The 20,135-nt window shown below is 50.6% G+C and overlaps 1 long non-coding RNA gene across 1 annotated transcript; it reads right to left on the reverse strand.

Annotated features, from left to right (window-relative positions):
- Positions 1-186: 186 nt before the first annotated feature.
- LOC134517406 (uncharacterized) lies at positions 187-19,925 on the reverse strand. The gene is made up of 3 exons (XR_010071621.1): positions 19,805-19,925; positions 17,763-17,969; positions 187-310 (listed from the first exon to the last, which is right to left on the reverse strand). It is a non-coding gene; the product is annotated as an uncharacterized LOC134517406 (long non-coding RNA).
- Positions 19,926-20,135: the final 210 nt, after the last annotated feature.

Genomic DNA, 20,135 nt, shown 5'->3' on the forward strand with positions numbered 1-20,135 from the left:
CCTTGTTTTGATAAGGGGTTGTGTCACTGATGGCTTGCTAGACCTTGGTTGGCCAGTTCCCAAAGCCAAAAGCATCACAAATATGTCAGTCCCTTTTTCTTTCCCTTTAATTTCTTGCAATATTTCCCCGTCCTTCTCTTAATATCTCTGTGATATCAGCCTGAGACACACCTGGGCCCTGCTCACCTTCAGGCACTTCAACGGACTCCGTGTGTTTCCGCACAGGCACCATCCCTAGTGGAGAAGAGTCTCCTTTAAGCCATCAGGAGGCCTGAGGACATGGCGGAGTTGGTCAAACGGAATAAGTCCCCTAAAAGATCAAGGACACGAGGTTGAGATGGAGAGGTGCAATTTGAACAGCCGTTTCTGGGTGGCTGCAAAAAGTCAGAAGTCTCTGACTGAGAAGCAGAGTTATTTCCTCCTAGGAAGTCCAGCAGGTCACGCTCCTCACCCAAACCACCAGCCCATTCAGACCCAGGCAGAGCTGAGCATCCCTTTTCATCAGTCCCTAAATGCCCTATGGGATGGAGACAGTTTTAACCCCTCGCAGCCTCAGGTGAGCGGACCACAGCCCCGCAGAAGCAAGGATGCCCTGCGTGGGCAGCGCATCCTGGCATCGCTGCAGGAGGCGTCCGGCCCTGGGGCTCCGCTCCCGAGAGAGCGACTGACTCCAAACACCCGCAAAGACAAAAAATGAGGCTCAGACAGAGCAATAAAATATGTCAGTGACAGAGTCTCAAAAAGAGACAAATGAAGTTGAAATTCATCCTTGTTTATTTTAATGTTTGGAATGTTTTCGAGGTGATTTATGCTCCCACTTCAATGTGTTTCTCTCTCTTTGTCTCTCTCTCTCTCTCTCTCCCCCCCTGCTCACTTTTTTTTTTTTTAAACCAGAAAAAAAAATAAAAAATTGGGAGTTAATTGGATTTCCAGGCTTCGCAGCCAGACACTGTAATTGATCTCTGAAGAGATGGATTTGTCGGTTAGCCGGGCATGAATCTGACAACAGGAGTGGGAAGGGAAGAAAAATTTCCCCCTGCACACAGAGCAGAAGTGGGTCACAAGGGGATCACGCTGGAAGAGCTAGCATCCCAAGGCCAAGCACCCCCCCACCTTTTTTCTGACCTTGTCCCAGATTTCAAATTTAACGAGCGCTTGTTACTTTGGGTCCCTTCAAGTAAGAATAGATCTGAGCAGAATGGGACAATCCCCTTGTTTAGAGGAAATTTTTTGCCTTCTATTTCGCCCCAGGTTTTTGAAGCTACACGCGGAAAAATGCCTGTTTGCCTCTCATCCATGACATGGGATACTCTTTGCCTGCCCATTCCCCCTCCTCCTTTGTCCTGCCTTGAAAGCCGGTTATCTCCAAAGCATGGACGCCTTAAGCGAGACCCCCTGCAGCTCCTGCCACCCCACGCATCCCCACCGTCAGCATGGCTCCTCACCCTGGCCCAACCGTCACCTCCAAACCCACGTCGTCACCCACCCCTTCCCCTCCCCAAGAAACTCTCCCTGCGTTTCCCATGGCAGCGGATGGGTTCACACCCTGAGGCGAAGCACAGGGTACACAAGGATGCACCCAACTGCCCATACCCACGTTTCCCATTTTGCCCAACTTCTTTCCAAGAGCCCCCACTGAGCCCAGGGGCTGGCAGGCAACATGACAAACCTTGGCCACACAACAGAGGTTTCTCCTCCATTGTATGTAGCAAAGAAATTTATATTCTCTTCTCAGCTCAGCTGCTGCAAGAGGCCCGATCCTGCTGGTCTGGACAGAGCTATACCGGAGGATGCTGTGCCTGAAGGTACCTCACTAAAACCCGCCACGCTCCCCTGCTCCCTGCTGCCCATCTCCGCGGCAGATGGCAAGCAGCCGTTCCCGACAGACTGCAGCGCGCTCCGGCAGCGCCCCTGGGGAATCCCGGCTCCCGCAGAGGATTCCCACGTGGGAATTTGGTGCAAAAACGAGTGCAGGAGCCAATTTCCAAGAGTCATTCCTGCGGTTTAGCATTATCCAACCTCTGGAGTGGAGGAAGAAGGCGTTTCTGGGCACATGCTGACACAGTTACGGCATCCCAGCGCTGGTTTCCCAGCCAGAGCATCCTTTTCCCATCGCAAAGGTGCACCCACCCCTCCGTCCCCGGGCGCTCAAGTCCTGAGCTCCTGAAAGACCTTGGTTATCCAGGAAAGTGACATATACCAGGGCAAAGGTTCTCTGCAAAATTCGCAAAGAGTCTTCCTGGCTCATTTCAAGCTTTGCTGCCCATTTATCTGCAGTACCAGCCTGGTGGTCCTCACAAGGAGTCAGGAAAGGTCAACAGCCTTTCTGAGGCAGACCCCCCCCGCCCCGGCTTTTCCCCTTGGAGGTAACCCAAACGAAAATATCCCATTCCCACACATCTGCCAACTTGACCGGGAGATAAGGAATTGCACTCCTTTTATCCGTTAGGGACCTGTCTGAAAAGCCAAGCACAAGCCGAGCCAGCGCTAGGTTACACTGTGCTGATGTTCAGCTGCTCAGAAGCCACCCTCTTGTCGCGGTCCCAGACCCCTGGCACAGCCCTGCCGAAGGAAACGCGGGGTCCGCACAATGCATCGTTAAACCCTGGAGCCAACTTCCACGGGAAGTTGCCGTGGCCAAGAATTTGTGACATTTCAGAGAGGAAGCAGGCACGTACGCGGCTAACAAGAATAGCTGGAGTTACAACAGCTAAATACCAACATCTCTGCTGAAAGCGATATTAATATTGCAGGCAACCTCCAGCCACCGGAGACGAGGAGCCGGGCTAACACGGGGCAGATCTGCCTTCTGTCGCACCTCCCTTCGCGACACCCACTCCTGGCCACCCCTCGGAGAGGACAGGGAGTTACGCAGATCCCAGCCAGCGCCTGCAATTCCCCCTCTTCTATTTTTCATCTCGATTTTTTTCCTAAAAGCCTGGAGCAAAAATAAAATATCAACATCAAAAATATTACGCAGACTTATTTTTTTGACGGCCTGGATGTAAAACTCTGTGCAACGGGAGATGTCTGGAGTTGCAGAGCAGGTTTACAGGCAGGAAGGCTGCTGGGTGCAGGTGTAAGGTATCACTCACTCCCGAGTGTTACAGCTACTACAGACTGTGACAAGGAAGCAGCTCACAAACGGTCACGCGAAGGAAAACATCTGTTACGAGCTAGCAGGTACACAGATCGTCTGCAAATTGCACAGCTTGCGCCTGATTTTCCCTTGCTTTGTTTAGCAACTCGCAGCGCCGCGGCACAGGAGGCAGCTGCCGGCAGAAGGGACCTCTGCGGCGCGGGGCCGGAGGCATGGCAGAACCAGGCACGGCATCCCCCTCACCCTGTGGAGGACGTGGGTGATGCCACAGGCATTACTGAACCTGGGAGCACTCCAGAAAGTCAGGTCATACATTACAGCAGGCGCGGTTGCCCCTTCCCCCGCAGAGCCAGGTCCCTCCTGCCCCAGAGGTACCTGGTTTGGGGCCAGGCTCTTCTCAGTGGTGCCCAGTGATGGGACAAGGGGTGATGGGCACAAACCGGAACAGGGGAAATTCTGTCTCAACACGAGATAAAACTTTACTTTGAGGGTGGCAGAGCCTTGGCACAGGATGCCCAGAGAGGTGGTGGAGTCTCTTATGGAGATATGGGGGCCACGAAGATGATCCACGGGCTGGAGCGCCTCTCCTACAAAGACAGGCTGAGAGAGTTGGAGGGATTCAGCCTAGAGAAGAGAAGGCTCCGGGGAGACCTTATAGCAGCCTTCCAGTCTCTGAAGGGGCTCCAGGAAAGCTGGGGAGGGGTTGTTTGCAAGGGCATGTAGCGATAGGATAAGGGGCAATGGTTTTAAACTAGAGGAGGGCAGGTTTAGATGAGACATTAGGATGAAGTTCTTTACACTGAGGGTGGTGAGACACTGGCCCAGGTTGCCCAGAGAGGTGGTGGAGGCCCCATCCCTGAAGACATTCAAGGCCAGGCTTGATGAGGCTCTGAGCAACCTGATCTAGTTGAAGATGTCCCTGCTGACTGCAGGGGGGTTGGACTAGATGGCCTTTAGAGGTCCCTTCCAACCCAACACATTCTATGATTCTATGATATTCCAAACCTGCCTGGACACGCTCCTGTGCAACCTGCTCTGGGTGACCCTGCTCTGGCAGGGGGTTGGACGGGATGGTCTCGAGAGGTCCCTTCCAACCCCGACCATCCTGTGATTCTGTGATTTTCCCCTCGCACGGGCTCCTCCAGCTGGCAACACGCAGAGGACTTTTGCCTCCACCTCGCACACAAAAGACTTCCTGGTCTCAGCTGGACCTTTACATCTGCTTTGTGTTACGGGGCTTAGAGCAGGAAACAGAAGGATTTGGTTTCCATCAGACAGGATCTCTGGTTGATCTCTGGCCAGCCTCGGGACGCAACCACTGTTCCCAACACCACGTGCCATGGCTGGGAAGGAGCATCCTCCTGTGCCTCTCCTTATTACCCGCCCCCTGCCTTCCCACACGCGTAAAAGGACCCAAAAATGTCAGACACAGACCACAGTGTGTCCAAAATCTCTCAGCTTGCTCAGGATCCAGGCCTCTGGAGTCCTTCTCAGCCTTGCACAAGCTCTGCTACCATCCATCAGGGAGCCAAGGGTACAATTTTTCTTATTTTTTTAAAAAAAAAATGATTTAAGAATATTTAAGTGCTACTCACTCCTTGAGCAAAGCAAAGGGGGCAGAAGGAGGGGACCCATCCCTGGCCCCACACTGCCACCACCTGCTTTGAGCTCCCACACCCCTCAGCTCTCCATCAGTCACAGCAACGCCTTTGGCACGTGGTTTATCATGTCAAGAGGAGTTCTCCACTTCTGTCACTGAGCGGAGAGACTTATTAAGTCCTGTACACACACCTTAGCAATCGATGGGAATTTCAGCTGTGACTTCATTGAGAAAGGGATCAAACCTTTTAAAATCCCATTCCTCAAGCGCAGTGGCCTTGCACATTGCAGGAACTCCGCGTAAACACTGAGGCTTCCTAAACATCTGCACATGCTTCAGGTGGGCAAAGAGTACACAGGCTGGTGAGACCCTGTGCGAAGCCCTGCGCAATCCTTGTCACCCAAAACTGGGGCCAAGGATGGAACTGGCTCAGAGGAAAGCTCTCCGGACCATCACAGCCAAGGTGGCCTTTTTACAAGAGAGCTGCTAGGAGAGCCTGACTCGTTAGTCTAACAAAATGAAGGTGGAGAGGTGATAAAATTGTTCTCTCTCCGTGTATCAGGAGGTTTAACATGAAGGAAAAGAAAGTGCTATTTAAGGTGAAAGGACAACATCAGCAAAAGGTCATAAACCACCCATGAATAAATTTAGGTGAGAAACTAGAATAAGGCTTCTGGCTGTCCAAACAATTAGGGGAGGCAATACGCAGGGTTTTTTCTCCAGCCTAGGACAGGGACGAGGTGCTCCATCATCTGCAGTAGCAGGGAAGGGGACTTGGTGGCTCGGAGGTCCTTCCCCAACCTTGTTTCTGCTGTTACTGCAGCTGTGGAAACCAAGGGGGTGTGTTGGCAAGGTGCGTTGGGAGACACAACACAGTTGTGCGCGATCAACTGATTTAATTAGACATAGAGCCGTAAAAACCAAGCAAAATAAAAACTGAAAGACTACGATAATGCATAAAAGGCAGCTGACCAGCCATGGGCCGCCGGGAGAGGAGAAGGCGAAGCACGAGCAGAAGCTCTCTGCCGACGGACCAGCTCTGGCTGTCCTGCAGCAGCCCACGCGGAAATCCATACAGAAAATCATTAAACAATTACACCCTCCATCGGAAGAAGATCATCCTTTGAAGACATTTCCCCAGAAACCTCCGCTGGCAGCTTTCAAATAACCCCCTGCCTCATCAGAATAATTGCTGGGAGTAAATGCTTTGTAGCTCGGCAAACACGAAGCAGAAGAAGGAGAACGAAGCAAAACGAGCCACGGCAACCGCCCCTCCCCCGCCAAGCTCTGCCCCAAGTCATGGGCCCTATACCGGGTCATACTGAAATACCGCGCCACCACGCGCCCCACGGAGATGTCACCGGCCGAGATGTCACCATCAGCCCTTGCAAGCCCTGGTGACCTCTAGGAAAACGGGCCATTTCCAGCAGACAAACGTGTTGGGGTCTGGGGGTTTTTTGTTTTGGTTTGGTTTGGGTTTTTTTCCCGCAAAATAATCGCTCTGTGCCAGCTCAGCGGTTTGCCACAGGAAACGATCCGCCTGAAAAAAATTACCCAGACAAAAAAGTAAGGTCTAATACACTGCCTGATTTAACACACAATATTATCACTCCCTACACAGAAGCTTCTCTTATTTTGAAGGTGCTTAAGCACCTGATTTCGGTTAGGCCTAAATACTTCTTGAAAATCTGGCCCTTCATGCAGAACCAAGATAATCTTTGAAGACACAGCAACCCAACCGGCTTTGCTAAATCAATCTCACTGTTATTTTATTCAGCATAAAAAAAAAAAGTTCCCAGGGATCACATTTCCACCAGAACTTGTTAACAATTTATAACTATCACCTTAATCATTAAAAACAAACAATGGGAAAGGAAAAAAAAAATCATTAAATTAATCCCCGAACTGGAATCCCAGAAGAGAAAATGAATTCTTTTTCAAGACTGCAAGAATTAGGGGCCAACCTTCCAGATCGTGTAAAAACATGAAGAGCAAGAGTACGCGTACGCTGCCAGGCAGCATCCGAGGCTGCCGGAGGATGAGGGGGAGTTTTGCATCGCTTTGAAGCTCTTTGCTGTCATTCTCTGCGGAGCCTGGCAACCACATTGTGATAGAGCGAGGCGACGCTCAAGGCGGGAGGAGCCTTTTAAGCTTTCGGGGTTATTTCCAAAGGAGCATGGGCTGCGGCGAGCGTTGCAGTTCGTGCGCTGGAGCCGTACTGCAGCCAGGAGAGCCAAGCCCTGCAGAAACACCATGAGGACCTGGCCCACCTCTGGGCTTCTGGGAAAAGCACATCCCTATTCCCTAGGGAGCCCTGACTGCTCTGCCTCACTGCGTTCCCATCAAAATTAGCATCCCTCCCACCCCTTCATGTTTCTGACAGCCGAGTGGGCCCCCGGTCCCATACCAAACTCAGAAATTAAAGGCAGCAAGGCCTGTAGGAAACATTAGGAGCTTTTATTAGACCAGCTGATAGAGACAGAAACAAGGACACGTCTTGGATGCAAAGTCTGCTCTTGTCTCACGAGACTCCAAGCCCACACGCTTGTCAGCTTTGGGTTGAATTTTTTCTTTTTTTTTTCCTTTTCCCATTTGGACTAATAAAAGTATTAACTATCCTGCAAAAGCCACAGTTCACTGCAATTACAACCCCGCCCCAAAATAAATGACTATGTTATACAGAGAAAAAATAGCGTAGGGGCAGGAGGGAGAAGCATTTTTCCGTGTGGTCCAGGGGGAGGCAGTGGCAGACCTGGCTGTGAGATCCCCACCTCAATCCCAGCCCAAGGGCATCCCAACACCCAGCTCATGCCCGGTGCACCTAGGAGTAATGGAAGGTGATAATGGGAATAGATGGAATAAGGTATGATGGCTGGAGGGAGACAACGTGCTCCCCAGCTAACTGCTTATACGTGCGGTGATGCGCCTAGATCTGGTATGGTGAGGCTTGGAAAATTCAGGATTTTTCCCCACTTGGCTCAAGGAAGCGTCCTTCTTCAGGGATGCCCGTGGCTGAGCAGGCTGGTCCACCCAACAGAGGGCACTGACGGACTGACCAGGCACCAACCTCTACCCGCTCTCCCCACCCACCAGCACCCTCTTCTCCTCCCCTCCACACCAGCGGTGACCTTCCCGCTATCGAGCTCTCCATCGCAGCCCTGGCAGGGGCTGCCACGTCCCCACCCAACACAAATCAATGGGGCGTCACCTCCGCGGGGCGAGGACGGGAAGGGAACGTCCCAGCGCCCTGCCAAACTGACTTCCTCGCCGGGGCTGCCGCGATGGGAAGGGGCGGCCGCGAGGAATGCTGGTGGAAAAACCTGGGTGGGGGGCAAGGAGGGAAATGGGGGCCTTCACTTTTTCAGGCTGTTAACTGTAATTAGCCTGGTTTCTGAGATGTAATTATCTCGCAATCTCAAAGCAAACACCCTGGAGGAAATTGCACAGTTAAAGACAGCACGGCATTAAAAATAAATTATGAGAGTCCTGCCCGCGATTGCTGCAGATCTGTCAGCATTTTCACTCTAAAAGCCCCGGCTTGGGGGAGCTGGAATCACCCAGCTGTGACTTTCCCTGCCAAACTGTCTGCCGAGACGGAGGACTGCACCGCATCCCTCTCTCACAACGCAGAATTACAAACAACCCTTCCCCAATGGGGAGGCATCCAGCTTTGTCACAGCCCAATTACAACATCGCTGCCCTTTTGGGGGTGGGGAGGTTGTTTTGTTTTGGGTTTTTTCCCAGAGGAATTAAATTCCGCAGGCTATTTAATACAGCGCACGCACAGAGCGTGCTAGGTGTTTGGAAACAAGTCAGCTGCTAACAGATCACAATATTCCTTCCTCTTGCAGAAGGAGCTCCCAAGCCTCCTCTCTGCTGCCCTTTATGTTGCTGCTTGAGTGATTCCCATAATTAGGACTGTGCTTTATCCCAAATTACCATTCCATGAGACTCATCCCAGGAGCCCGGCCGGTTCGAGAGCTGGAGTCAATGGGCAGCTCGCGGCTCATCCTTTGCTCAGGGAACTCCTTTGCTTGGGTCCCACCGGCAGAGCTTTGCTCAGTCTCCAGCTCCGTGGCCGGGCCACAGCTCTGCAATGCCTGGCTGAAGCGGGGGTGCAGGAAGGGAGGGAGAACCGGCTGGAAAGCAGGGCTGAGCTCCTCATGTGGCTATGGAGCACGCCAGCAGGCCACCAGGGAGGACTCGAAGCTTGCTGTTGGCTTACTTCTAATTTTGGAGTGGTTTTTTTTTTTTTTTTTTTTGAGTGTCTTGCTGTAAGACACCAGCTCCGACTCAAGACTTACCTCTATAGCTGGCTTTGCTCAGCAGAAGACCCCACCAACGTCACCCCAAAGTGCCTTCCCTCGTGGCACTCCTCTCCCATGGCAAGTCCCTCCATGTGGGCAAAACTTCAGATCACAAGAAGGTGTGGATGACCGCAACGGAGCACGTCCCCCTACCAAGACACGCTGCGTCACACAGAGAGGAACATCTCGGGAAGGAAGCAGTACCTCAATGGCTTTAAAAGCCATCAGTGACACTCAAACACCTTCTCAACACCTGCAGAGAGCCGGGATGTGCCACCGTCTACAAACCATCACGCTCATTACACAAAACACCACTTCATTCATTCTGCCATAGCTGAGGCAGACAAGGGACTCCCAGAAACGTGCTGGGCCGCTGGTAAGACGCTCTCTCAACAAGAGATGATCCAAAAAAGACCACCACTGTGCCTCGCATTGGAAATACAACTTCCTTCAGGGGTCCTGCAGATGGGCTTCTCCAGAGCAGAGCCCTGCCCTGTGTTGTGGATAATTAGTGGGCACTTCTGGAGAACGAGAGACAACCTCCAGCAGCACCAAGCCCCGCTTAGTTAAAACCCTAACACTTCTTAGAGTATGAACCAATCCCACTGTCTCTCCTCTCTACATATCTAGTCACTCACAGGATGCAAAGAACAAGTCTGGAGAGCCCATTAAAAGCCACTCGACTGGAAAATAGTTTCTGGCCTAATTCTAGCACTGGGGTCTTAGCTGGGGAGAGAGCTCTGACAGCAAGAGCATGTCTGCGGGGAGGAGGAGGCAGAGCTGTTAACTACTTCACCAATCTAATGTATAGCACTCTCCAAGAGTAATTAATAATTAATATTCGTAGCCTGCTTAAATCTGTTGACTCTGTAAACCACAGCCTCTCACTTAAAGGACTCTCGGCGTGCTGAGACAAACTGAAGAACATCCCCCACAGAGAGACTCAGCATAAACAAGAGCAACGGCAACTCCCTGCTACTCAGCCCTGGTTTTAATCCCTCTGCTTCTCTTGCCCTCTTTATCTTGTTTAATTAAGCATAATTCCTTAGCATCGTCCCTGACCAGAGGTGGATGGAGAGTCCAGTGTGACAGGACCTCGGCCTCTGGTACCGGCAACGCTATTACCAGTGCTTTAGTGGGAGCAGTAAGGTCCTGGGTTGGCACAGGACACTGAAGTCACCAAGTCAACCTCCTCCAGAGAGTCTGCTCAGATGTCCCCAGGCCACAGGCCACACACTGCATGCCAGAGGACATGCAGGACAGCGGCGGAGGCCCCCTAGCACAGATAAATGCTGCCAACAAACAGTAGCTTCGTCTCCTTTCAAGTAATCAACCAAGGCAGATTATCAGATTTATAGATAGATTTTTCCTATGCAGGGGTTGGGTTTACTGCATCAAAGATCAATTGATTGAAGATCAATTAGAGCTTTCTGAAGACTGAAATGCGTCATTAGAGCATTGCAGCTCATCTTGTAGCAGCCCTGAGCCTACGACAGCTCAAACCGTTGCCCTCTTCTCCAATGGCCAAGCGGTGAAGGACTTTTTGATAAGGCTGAAGCTCTGCACGCTTCCCTCAGCAACAGCTGACCATCTTAAGATGATGATAAACTGACCACCAGCCCTCCCTTATCCTCACAGCTCCCTGCCTGCTCTTCACTAGCATCAGGATTCACTCCAAACCCTACGCTGCGGTGGGAGATCACAGCTCCGCAAGGTAAAAGCACGGAGATGGGTGGTTTAAAGTCAACACAGGTACCTCAGTTTGTCTCACAGAGATGCAACATTGCAAGGTGTCAGTGTAAACCTGCTCCTCTGTGAGGATATTGCTCAAGGTCCACTTCTCCAGTGGCCTCCAGGTACCAGTGAACTAAAATGGCCCAAAGAAAATAGAATAAAGTCAGGGCAACAGCAAGGTCTTTCTCAGAAGAAAAGGCTGCTCAGGCGCACAAGAAAAGGCATATTTTTGGTCACAAAACTCCATTTTGTCTGCCTTCACTCTGACCAATCCTCCTTTCTGTGGTGCAGCCCATCAACCACTTAGCCCTCAAAGCTGCAGATGTAACTCACAGTTTCCCTCTTCTCCCCACCTCCCAACATTGTCACCATCTTCATCTCAGTTTCAGCCACCAACAGATGCCCGATGTCTAGGCACTGTGCTTGTGGGATCCGTGGGATCGGGGTGGTACGAGTTAATCACAGAGGGCTGTGTATCAACAGCATGCTGAAAACAAGCCATGAGGCTTGGTAACCCACTTCAGGTTACACACATTGAAAGGTGGAGAGGAGGAACAAGGCAGGACAGGTTTTCTTGATGGAACCACAACTCCCGAGGAACAAGATCTTCCCCTCTAAATGTCACAAACCAGAAGAACTTGAAGGTCTGGACCAAGAACTAGGCACCTTTGTGAATCTGGCCTATGGGATCACCCAGACTGTCCTAATTTATTCTCTGTGGAATCATCTCCAGGGGCAAGCCGACTTCCACAGAACTCACAGATCAGCTTCTCTTTTGACTTTACTCAAGACTTGAAGGAGACCCTTAATAACTTTTAAATATTGTGCATTGGGGTAATTTGATATACACACAGATGACTTGTTTTGTAGCAGATTTGGGTCATTCATTATACGTGTATATTACTTTTTCTACTGTATTCCAAGTTTGGTAGAACATGAAAAATTCCTTTTTCATTATAAGGAACATTATTTTATCATCTGGGTTATGAGTTGTATTTTATCATAGTTACGCTTTAATCTGGAGACAGTCTTCTAAGACAGAGGAAATAGCTTAACTCAGTAAGTCAGATTTTATACCTTATTTTCCGTGTAAACTCTAAACTCTGTTTAGTTACTTTAATCAGTATTCAACAAATACAATCCCACTGAAATTTGTTTTTCTTTCCAAAGTGTAGTGGAAAAAGGCCTGCTTGCTAGCATTCAGATGTGAGCACACCTAAAAATACCTAGTATCAGGAAACAATTACACATCCTCCCTTGAATTAATAATTTGCATTTAGAAAGGAGGAAAATATGCCCATAAATAATTTTTCCTTAGCTTCCTATAAAAAACAAGGATAACCAATGTGATTCTGTAGTTAAAAAGTACCAAGGATGCGGTTTGTCCTGCAAAGATGTTTGAAACACTGAGAAACCAAGCCTTGTGAGAATGAATCACGGGAGAACGCGGCAATTCTCGCACGGTGGTGCAAAAGATCGATATTTGGGGGAAACAAAAACAAACAAACAAACAAACAAATTTTACTTGTTATTCACCTCTCTGTTTGTGCATATTCTCTTTACACTCCGAGCCAATAAGACCTTCCCTCTGGAGTCTCATGGTGAGACAGATATTTAACAGTTCTGGTTCCCCCAAGATTTCAAAAACTGAAGGAAAATTAAGAAATGACTTTTTTTTTAATTCCTTTTTTGCTAAAATGAGAAAAACAATCATTCAGGTTTGAATGAAACCTGTTGCTCAACTTAAACAAAATGCTTCATTTGGTCACGTCTGCAAACAGTTTTGTAAGATTTGCAGAAAAACGTATGTGCGAGATGAAACACAAAGTCCGTTTTCATTAGGACGTGAAACAGAAGGCTTCGAGGTAAAACAGGATCTTTTGGGGGTACAATTTCCCTCCCGTACCCCTCCCCCTGAAATGAGGGAAATCTAAACGGATTTCCAAATGTTTCAGGGTTGTGAAATTTTGGGAGGGAGACCACAGGAGGAAAAAAACAACCCTCTTATTGAAAAAAACAACCTACACAACCTGTCTTTTTTCTTTCTTTATCAAGGGAGACCCAGGGGGTTCAGAATCTCTGCTGGGGCTTCCAGCTGCTGATGAGATGGGTACCACCGGGCAGGCAATGGGAGACCCAGGGCGTCCACAATCTTTGCTGGGGCTTCCAACTGCTGATGAGAATGGGTGCCGCCAGGCAGGAAACGGGACGGCATGTCGCTGGACTCACCTTACAGCAGCTGAGCGCTGTCAGCTTAATTCCAGCCTTTACCCCTTCATCCACACATCTCCATCGTCAGAGCAAAAGCATCCCTTCACATCCAAGCAACACGGCCTTAAAGGGAGAGGTATCGGACTGTAGTGCCAGAACTAAACCTAAGAAACACCAAACGCAGAAGGAGCATGGCAAAATGGCTGCTTTTTCTCTAATTTCTACTGATGCTGCCATTAGCAGCTTCCCAGAGCTCACCGCTGCTAATCTCGACACCCACCAGCACTCCCTCAAATGAATTCTTCTCCACCTATCTCTGTTCCCCCTTCACCCCCTCAGGTTAAACCCTACTGAGAACAACAATATCCCTCTGTAAGAAAGACAGAGCGAGCAAGGTTGGAGAGCACGAGCCTCCTCCTGAAAGCAGTCCCACAGCCGGCAACTCCGGACAACAACATCCATTTTGCTAATGACTGGAATAATGATGGCATTCTTGTTAGTAACTGTGGAGATAACAAGGCAAACACTAGTCGTAATTATTGTAAAATGTGCAGAAGGCAATTTAGAATAATAAATGTTTCAAATGCAGAGAGCACACGCACGCACAAAAGAGCCCGTCGTTAGCTGGATCTCTCCGCCTGCGGCGTACAAGGGCCCTCCTGATTGCATTGTCTGGAGGGACATGTCATGTGGTGGGGCTCCGATTTAACAACGCCAGGTCCCCCCCAGCTCCGCCGGGGTGAGCGCCATGTGCTGGGCCCTCTGTTTGCAAGGGATCCTGCTGGCTTTCCAGCCAAAACAAAACAATAAAGGCTGACCCAAGAGCCCAGGGAGGGGAGGAAGAAGCTACTGCTCGTGGGAAGGACAACCTCAGGACTGGGGTGCTCCAATGTTTCTGTGGGGTTGTCTTGCAGTGGTCTTCCTGCGCCTGCAGCCAGCCCGTGCAGGTACCGTCCCGATGCCCCAGCAGGATGCATGCCCTCTGCCCAGCCGTGCAGCAAGGTCCCACCTTCAACAGGGCTGCTATCGAATGGGGACACCTCTTCGTGGTGGAAGGAGGATGGTTCCCACGCGTGGGTCAACCTGCGCTCTTGCATAAGGCAGCATCTGAGGTGCAATGTGGATCGTGGGCAGCAGTAGGAGATGGGAAGCCAGGAAAGAGACCCAAGGGAGAAGAAGAAGAAGAAGAAGGGTGGAGTAAGAAGAGGGGTCCAGAGGATGAGTGAAGGGGATGAGGAAAGCCAAGGAGAAGAAGAGGGCGCCTGGGAGACTCTCATTTAAAAAGCTGAAGGATCCCTGCCAAAGCAAACAGTTGGGCATGTAGGGCTCTCCATGTCTCTGGTTAATTTTGACCATCTGGCATTTATTGAAATTGCCTCCCTTTGTGTTTTCTACGACAAAGTGGTTTTATGTTCCTGCTTTCTTTCCCTCTCTCTCAGGCTGAGGTGTAGCTTCTCCCCTGCCTTCCATCTTGCACGTCCCTGCGATAACTGTTGAGCAAAGACCATGACTGCGAGGAAGGAACACCAGGAGGGTACTAGGGATGGGGGACAACCACCTGCATACAGACAGCCATGGTCCATGGGCTCTGCCCGCCCCGCCACCTCTCGTCTTACGTACTTTGCTTCCCGCGGCTCTCAATCTGGGAAAGTAACAGACTGAGAGGAAAGATGGGAAGAGAAATCAGAGCAGAAGTCAAATGGGAGAACAGAAAAACAGGGAGAAAAAAAAAAAAAACCAAAAAACCCTTTAAAAAGGTGCAATTGCAAAGTGATGACAGGCTGGTGGAAGGGAATTAGCAGAGAGGAGGGCTCTGTTCACGTCTTCCTCTCCCTGAACTGCCGTGTGATTAGAAATAAGCCAAAAGAGCCATTTTGTAGGGAACTTTGGCATCAGCCGCTCTCCCGCAACAAGGGCGAGAGACTGAAATAATCAACATTTTCTGCGGAACAGAGATGCAAACATTCAAATTCACGTCTCAGCTGACAGTTTCAGTCAAAATACATCACCCTGACGTTCTTCAATTAGAAAAGATTCACAGACTCATTTCACGGCATAGCCCGCAGTCCCAGGCCCAGATTATACAGCCCCGCCGCCATAGCTTATATTTCCTATAAGTCAGCAAGAAACCTCCGAGGCTTAGGACGCGCTCCCATGTCTATGGCAAGGAGGAGCTTTTGCAGTAGTTTCTCCAGGAAGCCTGTCCTAGTGGGGAAAAAAAAAAAAAAAAAAAATTAAAATGAAAGCAACGCAACCGCGACGGTGTGGAGATGTTTCCTTCGCCCTGTTCAGCCTCCGAACGCTTCAATTACTCATCGCGAGACCTTACCCCATCGCTCGGCGTGTCGCTGCCGTGCTCCCCGGCGCCGCGAGGCTCGGAGGTCCGCCAGCGCTCTGAGGACGGCAGGCAGCAGCTCAGCGGCTCCGCTGGCACAAATTAGCGGAGCTGAAACTTTAGATCAGTGACAGAGAGCGCCTGCCTCCTGGGAGCAGTAAATTGTGATGCCGGTCCCTAAAGACCCTCCTTGCCATTAAGTGATTAATGAATTCATTAACACCTCTAAGAACACAGGAAATATGACACAGACAGCCTGCCTAGGCTTTGCAAAGGTTTTTTTCTCTTTTTTTTTTTTTTTTTTCCCCTTTTAGGAGCAGCAGAGGATAGTGACTAATTAAGCTCTACGGCCCATGGCGGCACTACTACATTTATCCAGTGGGCATGAGCAGAGGGGTGAGATCCTCTGTCTCATCCTCTGACCAGCTTTTATTTGACCCATAACGAGATGCTAAAATAAGGGGTTTATTGCTATTATAAACCTTTAATTTGAAAGGGGGTGGGGAAAGACTTTTTACTGTAATGGCTTTAAATTACTTTCCCAGCATTCCCAGTCCAGGGGTGGAAAGGTTCCAGGGTAACTGGAGGTGACAGTCGGGGCAAGGAGAGGAGGTGGGATTGCACAATGGCCTCTTCAAGCCCTATGGAGAGCCTTAATTCTTGCCCTAAAGCCATGGTCACGTGGCTCAAGACCATTTCACTGACAGTTTTATTTACCAAATGTAAGGTAACCAACAGGCCAAACACCTGGGATGAAGCGTGCGCTGGGCTCAGTGTCTGACACCTGCGTTAAATCAAGGCTCCCTCCCGCTGCACACCAGCAGGACGCTCCTGGTGCTCCCACGGCTCCAGCCAAGCAGCTGACAAGAGGCAATCCTTCCCCGCCGCGGCAATGACAAGTGCCTCTCGCCCCACGTGTGCCTTGGACGGGTGTCCCACGTCCAGCTTCCCACCCACCAACCACAGATGAAGACGCCCCAGAGGCAGCCAGGCAGGGTTAGCTGTCTCGCCCAGGAGGGGGTGCCCACATTACCCATGCTGAAGGGACAAATAACTGCTCCCTGCACCTCATTTCCCTTCACCTGTCTTGGGCTTGCTGGTGCCCATGTCACATACTGGCTGCGTTGTCACAGAAACGTGGGATTCATCCCTACAGCCACCAATTACAGCAGAAATTCGTTTCCACAACCCAAGGGGGACAACTGCCCTGCACCCCAAAAATGGGACAGTGGCATTGAGGCTGGCTTGTGCCTTGGCTTTGCGTGTCCTGTAAGACCTGCCTGGGGAACAGGAGCTTGGGCTGCATCACGGGTCGCTTCCAGCACAGGCTGCTTGTGAAGAGCCACCTGAGTCCAAGGAGACAAGAGATGCTCTGTAGGTCACTCGTTGTATCACCTGAAGATAAATGGAGGTGGCAAGGAGCCACCACATATTCCTGCTGTGGGCAGGTACTGGGGGCTTCGGGAGATCAGAAATTCCGGAGAATCAGGCCCAAAAGACAACTTGCTTTCAAAGACAGATAGTAAATTGGAGAGAGCTCAGAGAAAGCCACTACAAAGATTAAAGGGCAGGAGGTATTGATTTATGTAGGAAGATCAAAAGAGCTATATTTGTATGTAGTAGTTTAGCTAAGTGATGACTAAGTGTTTAAAGGGAAGAGTTTGAAGGACATAAACCAAGAGAGGGACCATTAGGATGAGCGCAGCGAAGAGAGCTTAACAGGAGCAGCAGAGTGGAAGAAATGGAAGGGAAAAGAGGGAGATCTCTGCTGCATTCCCACTGATGCTTCTTGGCAGGGAGACATCAACAGCCCCATTGACGTTCAGACCCAAGCCACATTTGGCAGACCAGCTTCCCAAGGCATTTCAAGCCCTGTCCTACACCTTGCTCACTGCAGCTGCACCACCGACACAGCCCGCGCCATGCCACAGCACCCGGGAGCCTGCGGGAAGGTCTGCAGGAGGACACAGAGTACCGTCGCAGCCCACGCAGCACCCTGCAGCTTGGTGATACCGAGGTACCTCAAACTCCGAACCGTTGGAGCCCTCTGACTACTCTAACTCACACAATACCCCAGAGGGAAGCAGAAACAAGGCAGCTATGTATCTTCTGAGCACTCCACTATCCTGCTCCATCCGCTCCTAAGGCCTAAGGATCTCACGCCCCGTCTAAACCAATTTAAACATTACTGGAGTTTGTCTGGCAATAGCATTTGCAAAGCATTAACCTGAGTATGGTGCAAAACCCTGCACGCTCCGGTGACATCCCAGCTCGCAGGGGACCTTCTGCTTGATTCTGCTCTCTCACACTGCCCTTAACTGACCTGACCTTAACTAACCTTAACTGACCTGCACGGGATTCGCAGGGCTAGGGCCGGACTGCAGCCAGAGCACCCAAAGCTATTCTGTTCCTCGGGGTAACACACACACAGCTGAGAAAAAGTTAGTTAAAGTGGCTTTTTAAGAAGTGACCTACCCTTAACCTCCCTCTGTGGGCTCAAGGTGATGGACGTCTGCCTGGTGCAGCAGCCTGCAGCGTTTCAGAGGCTGGTACCTTGGAAATCCTCCATGGAGAAGGCAGCTGTGTGCGTAGGACAGGCAAGAAACACGTCTCTCCCATCCTGAGGAGTCTGACGGTGGGCCCCAAGGCACTAGGGCACGCAGGCCTGGCGCTGGGGAGGACCTGGAGGCCAGATGTTTCATTAAGAAGCTGAATTTTTAAGCTTCCTATCTGCTTACTCTGCTAAAGGCTGCAGCTGCCCATCGTAGCAATGCGTAACCAACCCTTTAGAGAAGGCAATTCCCACCCTAAAGGAGAAGGAGGAGAGGAGGGAAAGATAAGCGAGACAAAGAGAATCTGATAAGAGAGCCTGACTGAATTGCTCTGCCATCGCCTGGGATATCCTGAAAACTTTATGGCCTCACTTCTTAGTCTGAAAACGTCAACAAAAAGCTTTTGCTCACAGATGGGCAGGGACCTCCGGGCAGTTTAGATCAATGCCAATGCTCTGCTCTCTGTCCACATCATTCAGGTGTTTTATCCACCATTTGCTGGAGTGATACTCTTTGCTGGGAGCATTTATAGACAGCAGAAAGAGAGGTCACGCAGTAAGTAATGATGAGAACAGGGCAGGTTACAGAGCAGGCTAAATGAGATCAGATACAAGGGGCAGGATTCACAGCCCATTATGGAGCCACTAACTATATTTTTGTCACCCTGGCCTATCAGGTGTCAACAGAGTCTACCCCGATCGAGGGCCCCTTGATCCATATGGCTGAGCACTGATCCAAGAGGATAAGCACTCGTACGTGGGTGAAGGGAATGGCAGAACACACGGGCTGCTCTGCTCAGCCACACGTGGTCCCGCGGCCACAAGCTGCTCACCCCTGATCTACTCTACCAAGGTACATTACCGCGCAAAAAGGCATTCTGACGCAACCAAATGCAAGATAACACCTCTGGGGACCAGGAATGCAAATTACAACCACTTACAGCATGAGAGATTACCTCAGAAAGCACCGACTGCAGCGAGGACTGAAGACGCTTTCCACGGAGGAAGTGAATATTTATCCAAGCAGGAGCAGGAATCGGGCTTTCCCTGGCCATTTGCATTTGCTCCTTCTCCTACCCACCATTCTGCCCCTCTTTTAGCCACATTTACATGACTCCATATGAAAAAAACACCCCCCCCCAACATTTTAAATAGAGGCTCAGAGAGCTCTGGTGCAGAGCATTCCAAAGTCTGCATTTACAGAGCTCTTCCAGGAGATGTGGGGACATCTCGGGCAGAAAAAACAACTCTCCCTTCTTCAGCAACCCCATGAGCCACTCAAGAGGCAGCGGGCACCAACACGACCCTTCCAGGAGAGCTGTGGGGTAAGCGCGCCTGCTGGACCACGGGCAGTTAATGTAGGATGCTGTAGGTTTGGGCTCAACACCAATTGCTCGATCCGTCAGAAGCACTGCTTTGGGGACTGGCCAAGCAGGACTCAGGGATGACGAGAAAGCTGCTGAAGATTCGACCGCGTGCAACCAGCCTTCTCTCATCGCCTGTTCCCCCAGAGACGGTGCCCCAAGCCTTGGTGTCCCCGCAAGGAGGGGAGACACGAGGGAGCATTGTAATGGAGGCCAGACACGTGGCTGAGAGCTGGAAAAACTCATAACTCGGCTCAGCTCGGGCAGTTTAGCTAAGAGTTGCTTAAGAGATCACAAGATGTCTAGGCATCTTAAACGTGGAGATATCCTGGGTTGCAGAGGACTTCCCAGGCTTTGACAAAGACGTGGCAAGATTCAATGCCTGGAAGTTCAGGTCAGATAAATCCCAAAATACAGTGCCATTTCCCAGCAGGGAGGGAAGCCGAACGCTGGAGGACCTGGCAAGGGTGTGGATCCTCCTCGTGTGACATCGTTAGCCTAGCAGTAGATAACTTTTGAACAGCTAGGCTTTAATCCAGCTCCTGGGAGGACATCCAAAGCCCAGGCTCAAAGGGAACGGGGTGGGATGGCGCAGGGCATACCTCCGTGCCCCGGCTCCCGTCCTCCCCTCAGCCATGACAAGAACAGGAAATTCTGCGTTATCTGTTGCTCAGCCTCGGAGATCCTCATTAAGCCGGTAGCTGCAGTCCAATCTCATTCCCCTAGACCTCAGCTGGTTGCCTGCAGACATAAGGAAGGAATTCATTTATTTATTTTACTCCTCCAGGCTCATTTGGCCAGACAGATGTTGCTTGCTATTTCTCTTTTTTGTTGTTGTTGTTTTTTTCTTTCTCACCTTCCTTTGAATCATCGGAGATCAGCTGTGGCTGGAGACACCACGCCAAAGGCACAGCCCAGGCTTTGCAGATGTGC

This window comes from Chroicocephalus ridibundus, chromosome 6 (genome assembly GCF_963924245.1).
Source record: "Chroicocephalus ridibundus chromosome 6, bChrRid1.1, whole genome shotgun sequence".
In the NCBI taxonomy this organism is placed as follows: Eukaryota; Metazoa; Chordata; class Aves; order Charadriiformes; family Laridae; genus Chroicocephalus; species Chroicocephalus ridibundus.